General features: G+C 33.9%; 1 pseudogene; it reads left to right on the top strand.

Moving 5' to 3' along the window:
* LOC140514685 (protein FAM3C pseudogene) overlaps positions 1-12934 on the top strand; it is a 51056-nt pseudogene extending 38122 nt beyond the window's left edge.
* Positions 12935-18126: the final 5192 nt, after the last annotated feature.

Raw genomic sequence — 18126 nt, 5'->3', positions numbered from 1 at the left:
TTGCAGGATACATGAGAAAATTGAGACACTAATGCACTGTTGGTGGAGTTGTCAACTAATTCGTATATTCTGGGGAGCAATTTGACACTATTCTCAAAGGGCTATAAAACCATGCATACACTTTGACCCAGAAATGCCACTGCTAGGTCTGTATCCCAGAGAGATAAAAGGAGGAGGGGGTGATGAAGACATATCCGTACAAAAATATTTATAATTTTTTTTGGTGGCAAAGAATTGGAAATTGAGGGGACACCAATCAGTCGGGGAATGTCTGGACAATTTACAGTACAGATTTATGATGTAATACTACTGTACTATTTTAAGAAATGATGAACAAGACACTCCAAGAAAAACCTAGAAAGACTTACATGAACTGTTGTAAAGTGAAATGAGCATAACCAGTACAGTGCACAGAGTAACAGTAATATTGTACTATGATCAGCTGAAAATGACTTAGCTATTCTCAGCAATACAATGATCCAAGACAATTCTGAAGGATTTATGAAGAAAAATGCAATCCACATCAAGAGAAAAAAGTAGTCTAGTATGAATGCAATTGAAACACATTTTTTAAAATTTTCTTCATTTTTCCTGTTGTTTTTTTTTCTTTTTGCTCTATATTCTTTCACAACATGAGTGTAAATGAATTTTGCAAGAGTGTACATGTATAACCTAAATCAAATTGCTTGCCTTCTCAATGAGGGGGCAACAGTGAGGAAAATAATTTGAACTCAAAACTCTAAAAAATAGTGTTAAAATTGTTTTTTTTATGTAATCAGGAGAATAAAATGCTGTTTATAAGAAAAGAGAAAAAGATGACAATTTAGGGAAGTGCACAGTGAAAAATATTGAGGGGGAAATGGGATGAAATTTTAGAATGCAGCAATGTGATGGCTTACTAAGAGAACCCCAGAGATTCAATTAAAAAATAATTGCAACAATAGTTTAATTAACACAAGAAGATCCAAAATAAAACCTTGAAAATTACTAGTCTTTATATATTTTACTAATAAAATTCAGGGAAAAAAAAGAAACTGTTGTTCAAATAGAATATTAACTTTGGTTTACTTGTTTTATTTTATTTTTTCGACTGTCTCAATCCTAGAAATAGCAACTTATGAAGGATGAAGTGTGTTATGATGGAATTTACTTTGGGTCCTACTCTCTGCCTTTGTCATCACCATTCGTTCCTGCTAAATATCATGCCTATATGTTAAAGTTAATTTGTAAATCAATTTTTTATCCTGGCATTTTATGTTGTCCATACCGTCTGTGTATTGTCCTTTTAAAACTTCCTTTTACGATACTCCCAAATGGAGATTATACACTCTAGCAAAACTCAACTATTCACTATGCCTTGAACAAGTTCAGTCCTTTCCTGCTTGAATTAATCTGCCTTTTATATCATGACTCTCTTAACTTCCAATCTCTTACTATTTCTACCCGTTAATATTCTACAGACTTTTTAGCACTCACCTCAAGTACCTTCTTTTCCATCCTGCTTCTATAATTCACATAAATGGTAGTGATCTTCTTATATCCTGATATACCTCTCATATATATTATATCTCAATTTATATCTCTCATATATACTCGATAACAGTTTATAACCTCCCATATATCTTCATTATATCACAATTTATCTCATAATTATTTGGGTATGTTTTATTTCCTCTTCTTCATAATCACAACTAATCAAATTTATCTATATAGACTTGGAGAGGGTTCAGGCTATGGCATGGAAGATAAAATTATAAATTTGAGTTTATTTTATCCAGTTTGATAGAATTTAAAATCTTTGTGGCAAGGACCACATATTACAGAGTAATTGGTTTCTGCCACACCAGAGATGGGGAGAACCACAGAATTAATTTAGTGCAATTCATACTCATATCTTTCTTATTACCTAATAACGCAATAGATGGATTGTATTTTGCCCATACTCAAGCACAGTATTTTTCATAGAGAATATGCCAAATAAAGTGTTATTTAATGAATATCTTTGTGTGTCTTAGATCTAGTTTCCTAAATATAAAAAGGGATGGCTTCGTTAATCTCACAATTATGAATACTTATTATAGCAATAATTTGTCTTCCTATCATGCATTTTATTTATTTTTTTACCTCAAGGAAGTTTATAATTTATTTTATTTTGGCAAGTTTATTAACTAATTTGTTTGAAGTTTTCAACAATCATTTCCATAAATTTCTAACTTTCTCCCCATCACTCCATTCTCCTTCCCCAAGATGGCATGCAATATTATATGTGCTTTAAACATACAATTCTATTTAACACATTTTACATTAGTTGTATTGAATGAAAAGAATTAAAATGAATGAGAGAAACCCTGAGAAAAAGAAAACAAAACATAACAAACGAGAAAAAAATAATCTTCTTCATTTTGCATTCTGATTCCATAGTTCTCTCTCTGGATGTGGATGGGATATTGCATCATGTGTCCTTTGAAAATGTTTTAGGCCCTTGCATTGCTGTAAGAGGCTAAGTCTATCAAAAACAGTCCTTAGACACTGCGGCTGTTACTGTGTATAATGTTCTAGTTCTGCCCACTTCACTCAGCATCAGTTCATATAAGCCTTTCCAGGTTTATCTGAAGTTGGCCCAGTCATCATTTCTAACAGCCGTATAGTATTGCATTATATTCATACACTTGTTCAGTCATTCCCCAACTGATGGGCATTCCATCGATTTCCAGTAAAAGAGATGTTATAAATATTTTTGTATATGTGGTTAGTTTTCCAATTTTTATGATCTCTTTGAGATTCAACCCTTGAAGTGGTATTGCTTGGTCAAAGGGTATGCACATTTTTATCTCCCTTTCAGCATACTTTCAAATTAGTCTTCAGAATGGTTGGATCAACTCACAGCTCCACCAACAATGATTTAGCATTCAAATTCTCCCAGATCTTCAAAAACATTTACTATTTTCCTCTTCTGTCATGTTAGTCAATCTGACAGATGTGACATGATACCTCAGAGTTGTTTTGATTTGCTTCTTCTAATCAATAGTGAATCAGAACATTTTTTATTACGACTACAGATAGCTTTAATTTTTTTCCTCTGAAAACTGCCTGTTCATATTCTTTGACCATTTATTAATTGGGGAATGACTTCTATTCTTGTACATTTGTCTCACTTCTCCATACATTTTAGAAATGAGGTCTTTATCACAGACACTGGTTGTAAAAATTCTTTCCTCATTTTCTGCTTCCCTCCTACTCTTGGTGGCATTGGCTTTGTTTATGCAACAACATTTAAATTAAATGTAATCAAAGTTATCTATTATGCATTTCATAATGTTCACTATCTCTTGTTTAGTCATGAATTCCTCCATTCTCCACATTTATGACAAATAAACTATTCCTTGCTCCCCTAATTTGTTTCTAGTATCAGTCTTTATACCTTGGTCATATACTCATTTAGACTTTATTCTGACATACAGCGTCATGCATTGGTCTATGCCCAGTTTCTGCCACACTATCTTCCAGTTGTCCCAGCAGTTTTTGCAAGACAGTGAGTTGTTATCCCAGAAGCTGGGGTCCTTGGGTTGATCAAACAGTAAACTGATACAGTCATTGAATACAATCACTTAGGTACCTAACCTATTCCACTGATTTGCCCATCTATTTCTTAGCTGGTACCAAGTGGTTTTAATGATTTCTAATTTAGAGTACAATCTAAAATCTAGTATGGTTAGGCCACTTTCCCTAGCATTTATTTTCTTTAATTCCCTTCATATTCTGGATATTTTTTTCATCTAGATGAATTTTAATATTATTTTTCCATATTTATGAAATAATTTTTGATAGTTTGATCAATACGGCACTGCATAAGTAAATTAATTAAGGTAGAATTGTCATTTTATTATATTAGCACAACCTACCCATAAGGAGCTGATATTTTTCCAATAATTTAGATCTGACTTTATTTCCAAGAGAAGTGTTTTGTAATTATGTTCATATGGTCCCTGGGTTGTTTTGGTAGATAGACTCCCAAATATTTTATACTGTCTACAGTAATTTTAAATGGGATTTCTCTTTCTATCTCTTACTGCTGGCCTTTGATAGTAGTATGTATAAATGCATATCATTTATGTGAGTTTAATTTTCATACTGCAACTTTGCTAAAGTGATTTATTATTTCAGGTAGTTTTTTATTTGATTCCCTAGGATACTCTAAGGATATCATCATATCATCTGCAAAGAGTGATAACTTAATTTCTTCTTTGCCTATTTTAATTTCTTCTATTGCTAAAGAAAAATTTCTAGTAACATATTGAATAGCAGTGGTGATAATGAATATCTTTCTTTCACTCCTGATCTTATTGGAAATGCATCTAGCTTATTCCCATTGCATATGATGGTGGTGATAGTTTTAGGTAGAAACTACTAATTATTTTATGGAAGACTCCATTTATTCCTATGCTCTTCATTGTTTTCAATAGGAATGAGTACTGTATTTTGTCAAAAGTGTTTTCTGCTTTTATTGAGATAATCATATAGTTTCTATAAGTTTTGTTGTTGATATGATCAATTTTGCTGACAATTTTCCTAATAACAAACCAGTCCTGCATTTCTGGTATAAATCCTACCTGAATAAAATATATTTTTCTCATGATAAATTTCTGTAATCTTTTTGCTAGTATCTGATTTAATGGTTTTGCATGTATATTCATTAGGGAAATTGGTCTATAATTTTCTTTCTCTCTTTTGACTCTTCCCAGTTAGGTATCAGCACCATATTTGTATCATAAAAAAATTTGGTAGTTTTTCTTCAATTTTTCCAAATAGTCTATATAGTATTGGAATTAACTGTTCTTTAAATGTTTGACAGAATTCAAAGGGAAGAGCCAAGGCGGTGGAGTAGAAGTAGATGATCTGTGATAACTCTCCCCCTATAAGCCATAAAATACCCATAAAAATGGTTACAAAAATTATATAGCAGCAGAAACCACAACATGACATAAAGAAACATATCCAGCCCAAGACAGCCTGGAAGACTGACAAGAAGCTCTATTGCATCAGACTCAGTGTGGAGTGGAGAGCAGTCCATCATGGGGCAAATGGCATTGACAGGACTAGAACAGGTTTCAGGTAGTGGAATTTTGGGCAGCTGCTGCAGTTCCTGGATTTCTCAATTCAGAAGTACCAAAGACAGCTTCAAAGGTCAGTAAGAAAGCTCTTTCACCTGGGTGAGAAGGGAGTGGTGTTGCACACCATGCTCTTTCACCTGGGTGAGATGGGAGTGGTGTTGCACACCAGGACCAGCACCAGGACTGCAGCAGCCAATGCAGCAGCAGCTTCCAGTTTTAAACTCCTCAACCTAAAGCCACTGAAGGAATCTTGCAGCTGATCTGGGTCTCAGTCTTGAGTGACTATTCTGGGGTGAGGAGGAGTTCTAGATTGGCAGACCTGGTGGCAACTTTGGAGAGCGAATTCTACTCACAGTTTGAAGGCAGAAAAGAGTGTTTGTGGTAGTTCACAGACAAGAGTGTAGGCCAGGAGGGGAGTGAACTCCTCTCCCTTAATTGTAGCACTTTGGAAGATCTGACAACTTACAAATCCCTAGATTTACCTCAGAGAACAGTTGCACAAAATCACTGAAACCAAGGTTACTATATCTTCCACTTGACAAAGATCTCAAAAAGAAAGTTGCTGGCTGGGAAAAATGACCTAAAAGGGAAAAAATAAAATTATAGAAGGTTACTTTCTTGGTGAAATGATATTTTCTTCCCTCCTTTTAGATAAAGAAGAGGAAAGCACACGATCAGAAGAAGACAGCAAGCTCAAGGTTTCTACATACAAAGTCTCAAAAAAATATGCAATGGTTTCAAGCACTGGAAGAGCTCAAAAGAGATTTTGAAAATCAATGAAGAGAGATGGAGGAAAATTGGGAAGAGAAATGAGAGTGATGCAAAAAAATCATGAAAAGCAAGTCAACAGCTTGATAAAGGAGACACAAAAAATGCTGAAGAAAATAAGACCTTTAAAAATAGACTATACCAAATGGCACAAGAAGTCCAAAAAGCCACTGAGAAGAACAATGCTTTAAAAAAAAAAGAATTGGTCAAATGGAAAAAGGGGTTCAAAACCTCACTGAAGAACATAATTCTTTAAAAATAAGAATGGAGCAGATGGAAGCTAATGCCTTTATGAGAAACTAATAATTTTAAAAACAAAACCAAAAAAAATGAAAAAATACAAGACTATGTGAAATATTTCATTGGAAAACTGACCTGGAAAATAGATCCAGAAGAGATAATTTTAAAATTATTGGTCTACCTGAAAACTATGATCAAAAACAGAGTTCAGGCATCATCTTCCAAGAAATTATCAAGGAAAAATGCCCTGATATTCTGGAACCAGAGGGTAAAATGGAAGTGGGAAGAATTCACTGATCATCTCCTGAAAGAGATCCCCAGAGGAAAACTCCTAGGAATATTGTAGCAATTTTCCAGAGTTCTCACGTCAGGGAGAAAATATTGCAAGTAGCCAGAAAGAAGCAATTCAAGTACTGTGGAAATGCAATCAGGATAACATAAGATCTAGCAGCTTCTACATTAAGGGATCGAAGGGCTTGGAATATGATATTCCAGAAGTCAAAGGAGATACGATTAAAACCAAGAATCACCTACCCAGCAAAACTGAGTATAATACTTTAGAGGAAAAAATGGAATTTCAATGAAATACAGGATTTCCAAGCATTCTTGTTGACAAACCAGAGCTGAATATATAATTTGACTTTCAAATGCAAGAATCAAGAGTAAAATAAATAAGTAAACAGGACAGAGAAGCCTTAAGGTACTCACTAAAGTTGAACTGTTTACATTCCTATACAGAAAGCTATTATTTGTAACGTCTGATACATTTTTCTGTATTAGAGTAGTGAGAAGGAATATGTAGTTGTGTGTGGCTATGTATGAATGTGTATATTATATATGTGTAGGTATGTACATGTACATGGTTGATTGTGTGTTTGTATATACACGCATACATGCATACACATACATATATACACATATATACATGCACATGTATGTACATATACATACAATATATACATATGTATGCGCACACACACACACACACACACACACAGGACTATGGTAGAGTATGAGCAGATTCAGTGACTGGTGAACCCTATCTGTGCTGCTGTGTGCCCAAATTCCCAACCCATGGAAAGGCACACATGGAGTCCTGGTGTTGATTCTTACTGCCTCTGCTGCCCTGGGACTCAGGATTTACGGCTGGTCTGCTGACATGGGGCTTGCTGGGATGCCTCTGGTCCTGCACTGGTTCCCTTCAGCCACAGCAAGAGGGACAATTACTGTTGATCTCCATAGCTTTCTGAGCTAAAAGACTGTGTACCCATTCTACTTCCTCCACTATTCCATGATTTTTCCTGGGGCAATATGCTCTGGGTTTTTCAAGATCAGCAAGGCATGATGATGAGAGCACTTAGAGTTTACTCTGTCATCTTGGGTCCTGCAAATTGAAGTGGGTGACTTTCACATATTTAATCCTTGGACTGATAGCCCTAGGAGTAACTACTGTTGCTGTCATTGCCCCTGAGCTTCTCTCTGGCCCAGCTCCACTAGACTCCTGTCCTGTACTGAGAAGTTTCAGAATTGACACCGATGCTGGTGATTCAGTTCTTCTGGGGCAGTTTTTGCTCTGCTGTCACTGACTCTGTTCTGGTGCAATCCATGCACTATACCTAGTGTAACGCATCTTCCTTGTTGATCTTTTAGGATGTCCTGGCCTGGACATCTTCCACACTCTATCTTCTAGTGGATTCTGTCACTCTAAAATTTGTTTGGATTTACTTTTTAGACTTATATGAAGGAATTTGTGGAAGAGATCAGGTGAGTGCCTGCTTTCTCTCTGCCATCTTGGCTCCAACCCCATCATGCATTCCTTAAAGACATCTCTTCTTCCTATTCATCTTGAAGGATTAGTTATATGAATAACCAGGGTGTTTAAAGTCACCATATGCATCTCTATTGTCATCTATGTGATGTTAATCTTTAATTCTGTAGAAACTATTGTTTTCTTTCCCTGTTACATATCAACATGAGTAAATTTTTAGTATCAAAAAGATGAATTCTGGGAGAACACTGTAGTCATTAAGGGAGTTTCGTGATATCCTGCATTCAAAAAAATCCTTATCCATCTTTTGTTCTTATCTGGGCCCAACTCTTAACATCTGTCATTTCTGACCCATACCTGTGTTGTGATAGAAAAGTCATATTAATTGTTCATACAAATATGTATGAGATATAGGTCTCTTGTTATTGTCACTTGGTCTTTTCTGTGTACATAGTTATGTCAAACAATTGATCCATTATCGATATCATCTAGGAGACTATGCTATGACACTGAGTTTGAGGTAACCACCATAAAGAGAATTACAAACAGAAACACACAAAGGACTTCAACATTCACAGGGAATCGTTCTTCACCTTGCACTCCGTACTGTATCTTCAGTCTCCCAGTTTTACCTTCCACCCGATATTTATATTAAAAGGATAACTTAATGGGATTATTTCTTTGTTACGTCTTTTAAAGAATCATCAAAATATGATGCATGAATAGGAAATAATATTTCTGGAAAAGAGTCATTAATGTATATTAACAAACATTAAGAACAGAGGGAGTGAATGTGTCCCTTTCCCTTTCTTAGTTACACCTCAGAGGTGAAATTGCTGATAGGACAGTCTTAAGTAATAATTTTCCCAACATGGAGCTTTTGGGATTTACTTTAGTGGCAACTTAACCCACCCTAGTCCAACACCTCTTAATTTTCTGTCAGCCATCATTATGGCATCATAAACTATAAAAATCAATTTCTTCACTGCTCCTTGACTCATAGCATGAGTCTTCCTTGGAAACCAGGCACATACAAAGCAGTTTCTTACTCACCTACCTTAGCTCCATTATTTAGAGAAGCAGAGAGATTATCTGAAAACAGGATACTTCACTTCCTTTCCAGTAGAACAACATTTTTCACAATGTATACACCAGATGATTGATACATATCCAACCTAACAAATTACAAAGAGTCTGAAAGTTGTAGCATAATGCAGAAAGACTAAGAGTAGATATGTCCCAGATAATTCAAAACAAAGATCAACAAACAAGAAATATCCAATCAGATACCACCAAAAACTTAGGAGAAAGAGTTAATTGCATAGGATTTTGGAAATCACAACTCATTTACAAGTAGAATGAGATTATTGGAGAAACAAATGCTCTTACAGATTCTAAGAAAAGGTTTTAAAGAGCTTTGGCTGAAACATAAGTACCTCTTCTGGTAGCCCAAGAATGTTTATCTCACACAGAGAAAAGGATGGACATTGATCTTGTTCAACTCCTGGCAGGTTCTTAGAAGAGCCATTGCAATCCAGCTGTGTAGAAAACCATGAGTGACAATGACATGAGAAATTTACTTTTTTATAATGTTGCAAAACCTGATCTATTATCAAACATCATTTCATCTACAGAAAAAAAATGAAGCTTTTTCTTTCCTGTCAAATTTTATTTTAGCAAAGTATTTTAACATCTTCATAGTGATGACAATCTTTGTAGTTGCCAAAAGAGCCTTAGAAAATGAAAATTATTTGATGATATCAGTAAGTAGATAGTAAACCAAAGATAGAAGGTAGATATAGTGAAAGATGTCTGCAGTTTCATCTCAGTTGCATGCAGAATTGTGAGGCTGCCAATTTCTTGCTTGATGATCTGCTTCAAAATGTTAAGAGAAATAGCAACTATTCTATAACATTACATCATTTGACAATGGAATTGTTTCCATTTTTTTCCTCAGTTCCAATCCACATTTCCAGTACACATATATGTAATAATGTCCAATAATATCAGGCTTCTTTTGTTTAGCAACCTGGCAAGCAAATTTATAGGATGCTTCAAGAAAAGTGTTGTTTTTTTGTGAAATGCAAAATGCAGGTTTTAGATGTATTTGAGGTTTTTCAAATTGGGCTTTCTTGTGTGCCCACAAAAATAAACTTGATTCTTTATATGCATTTTATTTTGCATTCTATTGAATTCAGTAATATAAGTGAGAAACCCTGCAATACATGGCTTTTATCATGCTTCCTTTTCTTCAATATTTCAATTTAAATTGTCTATAAAAATATACAGTAAAACTAAAATGCAATATTACAATGTAAGACAGGAACTATATATTCTTTATATGTTTTACCAATTGAAAAGTAGTAACTATATGATCTATGTTTAATTTTACCAGTGCTTTTTTATACAGTATTCTCATTAAATATTCCCTCATTTTGTGAACATGTGATATATATGCTCATAAAGTTGGTATAATATATAAGTTAATGTTGATTTTCACTTGTTCACTTTTGATTTTTGGTATTAAAGTCCAATGTTTTGCTTTTTTATTTTTTTCCACTCCCTTACAATACTATCTTTTCCCATATAAATGGCATACTTATTCCCCAAGTCCCCAATATTGCCTTATATCCAGCATGTATCAAGTCTATTTTTATTTTCATAAGCTGTTGAAAAAATAAATAAGAACTAGGAGAATAATTTATACTATGATGATAACACTGTAAAAACAATCTACTTTGAAAATTCTAAGAACTGTGATCAATAAAATGACCAGTCCTGATTTCAGAAGACATGTAATGACATATACTTTCCATTACAGTGAGGTGATGGATTTAGAGTATAGAATGAGAAATATAGTTTTGCGTATGATCATTGAGGGAATTTATATAACTTGACTATGTGTATTTGTCAGAAGAAATTTGATTTCCCTTTCTTTTTTCTTTACAATGAGTTAAAGGATAAGAAGCAGAGAGGAGAGAGAGAGAGAGAGAGAGAGAGAGAGAGAGAGAGAGAGAGAGAGAGAGAGAGAGAGAGAGAGAGAGAGAAAGAGATTGGGAGGTGATGTGAAATATTGCAAGAACTTTCAGACGATGTCTCATAGTATTACTGGTTTAACTTAAATTTTCACTTTTTTACAAGAGACTCCTCACAAAGTTAAAAAACAAACAAACAAACCTGTAAATGTAGTTGTGGTAGCTTCATTATCATTAATGGTGAAAAAAATATTAGCTATAAAAACCTGGGAAAATATCCTCCATTTTATTTCTTCAAGGATGATTTTTCATGTAAGTGGTTTCAGATTGAGTTGTTCCATTTTTATACCACTTATTTTATCTCTTATTTATTTTTACTTCTTTTGACTATCCAGTCAAAATACAGAAAATCGATTTAGGAATGTCTTCAAAATACATTTAAAAAATGTCTTCTCTTGTCTCTTAAGATATTGCATTCTCATTTTGTGATGTTGCTTGCTGCTCATTGTGCCTCTTACCTACACATTCTTTTCTCAATCAATTATTCGTGATGGAAAAGCATAAGCCATGTATGAAGTAAAAGTCTGTGGTCTCTCATTCATTCTTAAACTTAACTGAATTCTTTCTTCCCAAATACTCGTCTTCATATTCAACTTTTCTCAATTACATGTTGACATAAAATACAAAACGATGTATGCTGATTTTACTTGAAGATTCTTAATTTAAGTGATCATGGATTTCCTAAATACCTAGTGTTGGTACATAAGCCACTTTTTCATGGTGGTCTTTTTGTCAAAGACTTACACATAACACAATATTGGATTTCCAAATATTCCATGAAATGTTTGTTGACATTTTTGTGCATATGATCAAATCAATTGTCAACTTCTTTATTTGCTTCTCTAGGAAATATTTATCCCTCCATTTCTCAACTCAGAGTTGTCAATTGCTATGCCCCTTGCTCACCATCCTCATCTCTACCTCCCAGCTTCTATGTCTTCCTTCAAGTATCAATTAAAGTTACACTTTTTAAGAATTCATTCCCAGTATTCTGTAACCTTGAGAGACTTCCTTCTGAGACTACTCTCACTATATACTGTATATATTGTATTGGATGTAGTTGTTTGTATGTTACTTAATTCATTAGACTGTGAGTTTCTTGACAGTAGGAATTTTATTGTTTGTTTTAGTTTGTGTGTTTTCCTTTTCTTTGTAGTGCTTAACACAGTGGTTGGCACATCTCAGGTGCTTAGTTAAGCTTAATGATTGACTATCTCTGGTATAGTTCTACACAGTGTCTTGAAAATTCTTTTTTTCCGAGAGGAGGAGGAGGAGGACCATTTGAGGTGGAGACGTATGACTCCCAGCGGCCTAGGTCAGGGACCTAATGAGAGAGGCAGTGGGCGCCAGATGCTTATTTAATGAAATAGTGCCATAGACTGAAAAACGCAAACGTGAGGATGGCAGGTGCTGTAAAGTTGGTGGCTACTGTAGCAGTATTTTTACTGACATTTTATGTTATATCTCAAGTATTTGAAATAAAGCTGGATTCAAATTTAGGGAATTTATTTGCAAGGTCAGCACTACAGATAGCTTATACAAAACCTCCCAGATATAAATGTGGAATTTCAAAAACTTGTCCAGAAAAACATTTTGCCTTCAAAATGGCAAGTGAAGCAGCTAATATTGGTGGTCCCGAAATTTGTGTGGAAGACAATATTTTAATGAGTGGTATAAAGAATAATGTTGGAAGAGGAATCAATGTTGCATTGGTAAATGGAAAAACAGAAGCATTACGCACTGAACTCTTTGATATGGAGGTAGGAGATGTGGCACCATTTATTGACGTCCTTAAGTCTATTCAGGATGAGACCATAGTTTTAATGGGAATATATGATGATGGAGCAACCAAACTCAACAATGAGGCAAGATTACTGATTACTTCCTTGGGAAGTATAGCTATAACTACCCTTGATTTTAGAGACAACTTGGTCTTCTGTGGTGGAAAAGGTATCAAGACAAAAAGCTCCTTTGAACAGCATATAAAGAACAACAAGGACACAAACAAATAAAGAATTTATTGCTAACCTAAAAAGTAAACTTTGTAAATAGGTCCATCATAATGAACCTTTTCTAAGCTACTGTCTCTAAAATCATAGTATTTAGACTGCGTTATGAAAAACAACATCTTTAAGATGTAGAAATATCTTTAAGCACACATTGTGAAGAAATTATGAAAACTGTCATATTATTGTTTTATAGATACAGTTTCTATAAGAATGTGGCCATTGTGAAAAATAAAGAGTTTTGTTGGGGTGGGTGGGGGAGCGAATTTTTTTTTTCAATATACTGCCCTTTTAAAGGCAGCAGTCAGTCTTTAAAAAAAGTATTTGACTAGTTGTATATATTCCAGAATTTTCCTTTGCTGTCTAGTAGTCAATACCCTTCCTACTCTACCTCATTCCTTCCCTACCTTATTTCCTCACATCTCACAGAGACTTCTGGCCATTAAGATTTTAAGATATACAATTAGAATGTTTGATATAGAAATTTAGATCAGGTTTGCAAAAAGCACAAACATCCTTTTTGTATAAAAAAGTGATAAAAGAAATATTTAAATGTATATAATTTGAAATGCAACTTGAAATAATTTGTGTTTATGATGTAAATAAGTTAACTTTGCAGCAGTCAGTTAAAGAATGACCCTGATATAGTTTAGCAGTGTGGTCATAGAAATAAACAGATTTTTAAAATTATTGTTTTTGTATGTATTTCTCTGACCATCATTCACTCTTGTTTAACGAAATTCTACAATTTTTAACCAGTATTCTGAATGCTCATATCCATAAAAATGAAAGACCCTCCTTAATTTGTCACTTTTGATTTCTTCTAGCAAAAACCGTCAGTGAAAGAATGGGTGTTTTGAGCTTTCCATAAGACACAAATGCCAGAGAAGACTCTGTGCATTCAATCATTTTTGCAACTCTACAATCAACAATACTTTGTAACTATCATGATATTTGACAGGGCTAATGTATTTTCAGAATTTTAAGTGTATAGCTCAAAATATCCAATAATAGAATAGTCAGTTTTTTCAGAAATATTTAAATTAGACCATATCATGATAATTTTATATATAATTTTGCGTAAAAATATGAGAAATCCAAGTATTTTTTTAACATCTGCAGCTATCAGTTTGCTGAGTTTCAGGTTTTTCTTTTTCTCAGCATCACCTACAAACTACACAAGTGACCTGAATGGCATAATCTTGGAGTTAAGCATCAGCACAAGTTAACATTTTGCATGGTACATGTAGTGCTGACACAACACTTGCAAAACTATCAGAATTTTAATAACTTGCACTGATAAAGTAGGATATTTTGTATTTTACTTTGTACTTCAAAATCTTTCTCAAAAACAGCAGTAAATCAAGGTGGAAACTGTTTATTGGATGGTAAATAACTTGTACCTAAGATGAATGTAAAGCAAGAAAAAAATTCACCTTATGCTTTTACACAGGTAAAATAATTGTCATTTTGGACACTTTAAGCAAAACCATATTCTGCACATATATATACACACACATTTGTATGTATGTGTGTATATGTGTATGTATTTTAAAAGTACATATATTTATATATAATACACACAGATATCAGCTCCCTCTGTTCTGTAAATTAAAAGTATATTGTCAAAATTTACAGTATCAGGGATTGTAAAGCATCAGTTTTCTTTCAGATAATGATTATTAAATATTCTTGGTTTTCCAGTATAGACATTTGTTGTGTTGTCTGATAAATTATCTAGAATTGCAGATGTAATATTTTCCAGATATTTACTGGGCTTTTATCTTGTAAGTTTTAAGTCATACCTGTGTATCTACGCCATTATCCATTGGATTTTTATATTAGCATTGCATATAAAAATTTAGAAATTCAAACAGCAGCGTGATATTACTTTTGACGTAAAAGCTGTGAAATAGTAGCTTTGAAAGTATGAAGTTTAAAAGGAAAAGACAAGGAGTTAGTGTGTAACTCCGAGGTTTTATTTTGGTATGAATATGCTCTGTGATTTGTACCAACTTTGAACTTTGGAAGCAATAATTTTACCATGACCTACATTCTCAGGTTTTTTAAAAATCATCTCATTGTAAGTGAAGTTATGTTCATTTAATTTTAATGCGGTTTGAATTTTCTTTATTAAAATCTCTAGTTAAGTATCAAAAAAAAGAAAATTCTTTTTTTTTGTTGACAATAAAAGACAAAATATGAAATGTGACATGTAATAGCAGTCACAATTGCAGTATTTATTAGTGGACTTTTTTGAACTGAATTCAGAGAATATACTTTGTGGGATAATGTCTCTGAGTTGTATGCTAACTTAGTAAATAACAATAAAAGTCATACAAGAAAATAAGTGAAGTAATCTCTTATGTTTCTGCTCTGGAACCTTGTCAAAGGTTTTTGTTATTGTTACTGTTGTTGTTGTTGTTGTTGTTGTTGTTGTTGTTGTAGTTTTTCTTAATCTAAACCAATTGTATACATGGGTATTTTTTATCTTTAAATGTTCCCTTCAAAAAACAGTAACCAGTTAGACTTAATGATATCTTAAAGTTATTCCATTGCATTTGATCTTTCCATGAGTTAAGAATCTCATGATTCTCTCCTTTGCACTAACTGGTAAGGAACAGAAGTGTGACTCACAAGTTTGCAATTTTTTGAAGCTCTTTTTAATAGATGAAAGTCATGGTGGAAATCCACCAAATAATGCTCATTTGCAATGATGAGTTTCGCATTTTCGCTCACAATTACATGAATTTCACCCTTGAATCCCTTTAAATATCTTGGGGAAATGTCATTTGGTAAAGATGATTTACTGAGAGCCAGTTTCTAATTTGTACCTAAAAATCACTGATAACAAAATAAATGCAAATCAAAATAGCTCTGAGGTTTCACCTCATACTAAATACAGTGGTAAATACGATGAGAAAAAGAAATGTGCATTACTGGAGGTACTGTGGAAAGAGAAGTACACTAATATACTATGGAACTATGATATAATTCAATCATTATAGAAAAGTAGAACTGTGTATACCCCTTAACCTTGATATGCAACTACTCAGAACATATACCAAGAAGGTAAAAGACCAGAAATGAATTTCCAGTATTTAGAAAAATATCCATAGCAGCTCTTTTTTTAGTAGCAGTGAACTGAGAATGAAATGAATACTTACTGTAAAGACTTCTTACTGTGAGGCAAGAAAAATTGAATATAAAGTGTTACAATGAATGTGGGAAGATTTTTTTGTGCACTTATGTTAAGTCAAAAATAAAAGGGAAATATACACAAATATGAAAAAGGAAACCAAATTATTAACAGTTATAATAAAAAAATTTCAATTATATAGGCCAAATAACTACAGACAAGCCAGGTAAAGCAGCAGTACAATATATTGCGACCTTTGTTGGCATGAGAGTGAAGCTGAAGAGAAAACAGACTTTTTTGGAACTTCCCTCAATCCTTGAGGAGATGGGTATAACTGGTCAGATCAGAGTGCATCTGCTGCTCCATGCTCCAAAAGCTTAAGCAAATGGTCCAGATATTTTGAACAATAACAAATTAAGGTACAATTTCCTTTGTCTGGTCCTCAGGACCTTCTGCATTTCAGTCATAATCTACCACTTTAGTGCTCCTGAATGACTTTATATTCTTTCTCCTTTTCATTTTTCCGTTATAGATTGTTAAGCCAATATTGAGAGTTGTGTATCTCATAATGTTAAGCCTGAAAATGCCTCAGTAAGGATGGTATTAGAAAATAAGACAAAATGAGAAGTGCAAAGAATATGAAAGAATGTAAGACAAGGCATCAGAAGATCTAGGTTTGAATCTTAGCCTCAATATTTACCAGGTGTGCATCTCTGGGCAACACCTTGAACTATCTCTGGGCTTCATTTTCCTGATCTACATGGTCAAAACAATCAATGTCTCGGGAAAAGGGACTTGGAGAAATACAGATATACTTTCTATGTCTAAGAAAGTTTGGTTTCATACCTCTCCAGTATTTTTGAAGTCAATTTTATGAACTTCATTTAAATTATAAAAATAATTTATTCCAAGATTTGAAATCAGACAATAGAAATATACTCAAAAGGCTCAAGACAATTTCAAGACATCATATTGTTCAGGCCAGGGAGTTTGTAGTTTTTGTCTAAAGTACATCTCGGGGATGTACTAGTAGAGTTCTAGGACTGGAGTCAGATAGACTCACCTTCCTGAGTTCAGAACCAAAACTGAAGACGTTTATTAGCAGTGTGACCCTTGACAAATCACTTAACTGAATTTGCCTCAGTTTCCTAATTTGTAAAAGGAACTGGAGAAGAAAATGGCAAAACAGTTCACTAGCTCTGCCAAGAGAGCCCTAAATCAAGTAAGAGAGTAAGACAAGACTGAAAGTGACACAACAACAAAGCCTGTCTTATATTGGTAACAATAAGGGGTACACACATGACAACAGTATTTATTTTTATTGTATTTGCAGACAATGCAACAGGCTTCACATGAGATAGGGAGAGGTATTTTTTTAATGTTTATTTATATATTTTTAGCTTTCAACATTCATTTCCATAAAATTTTGAATTCCAAATTTCGCCCCCATCTCTCCCCTCTCCCCATTCCATAACGCCTTGAATTCTGATTACCCTTTCCTTAAATATGTTCTCTCTTCTATCACACTTCTCCCTTCCCTTATCTCCATCTTCTCTCTTTTCTTGTAGGGAAGGATAGATTTCTGTACTCCACTACCTATATTTCTTATTTCCCACTGGTATGCAAAATGAATTTTCAACATTCGTTCCTAAAGCTTTGACTTCCATCTTCTTTCCCGTCCTCGCTCCCCACCCATCCCCACTGAGAACATAAACAATTCAATATACGTTATATATCAGTAGTTTTGCAAAAGCGTTCCATAATAGTCATATTGTGTAAGACTAACTATATTTCCATCCATCCTATCCTGTCCTCCATTAATTTTATTCTCTCTTTTGACCTTATCCCTCCCCAGACATGTTTACTTCTAGTTGTTCCCTCCTCCCATTTGCCCTCCCTTTCATCATCCTCCCCACTCCACTTAACCCCTTCTCCCCTACTTTCCTATAGTGTAAGATAGATTTTCATATCAAATTGAGTGCGCATGTATTTCCTTCCTTAAGCCAAATATGGTAAGAGTAAGCTTTACTGTTTTCCTCTCACCTGCTCTCCTTTCCTC

The sequence above is a fragment of the Notamacropus eugenii genome, chromosome 7, assembly GCF_028372415.1.
Source record: "Notamacropus eugenii isolate mMacEug1 chromosome 7, mMacEug1.pri_v2, whole genome shotgun sequence".
Taxonomy (NCBI): domain Eukaryota; kingdom Metazoa; phylum Chordata; class Mammalia; order Diprotodontia; family Macropodidae; genus Notamacropus; species Notamacropus eugenii.
The sequence above is the reverse complement of the archived record's forward strand: the minus strand, read 5'-3'. Positions and strand labels throughout refer to the sequence as shown.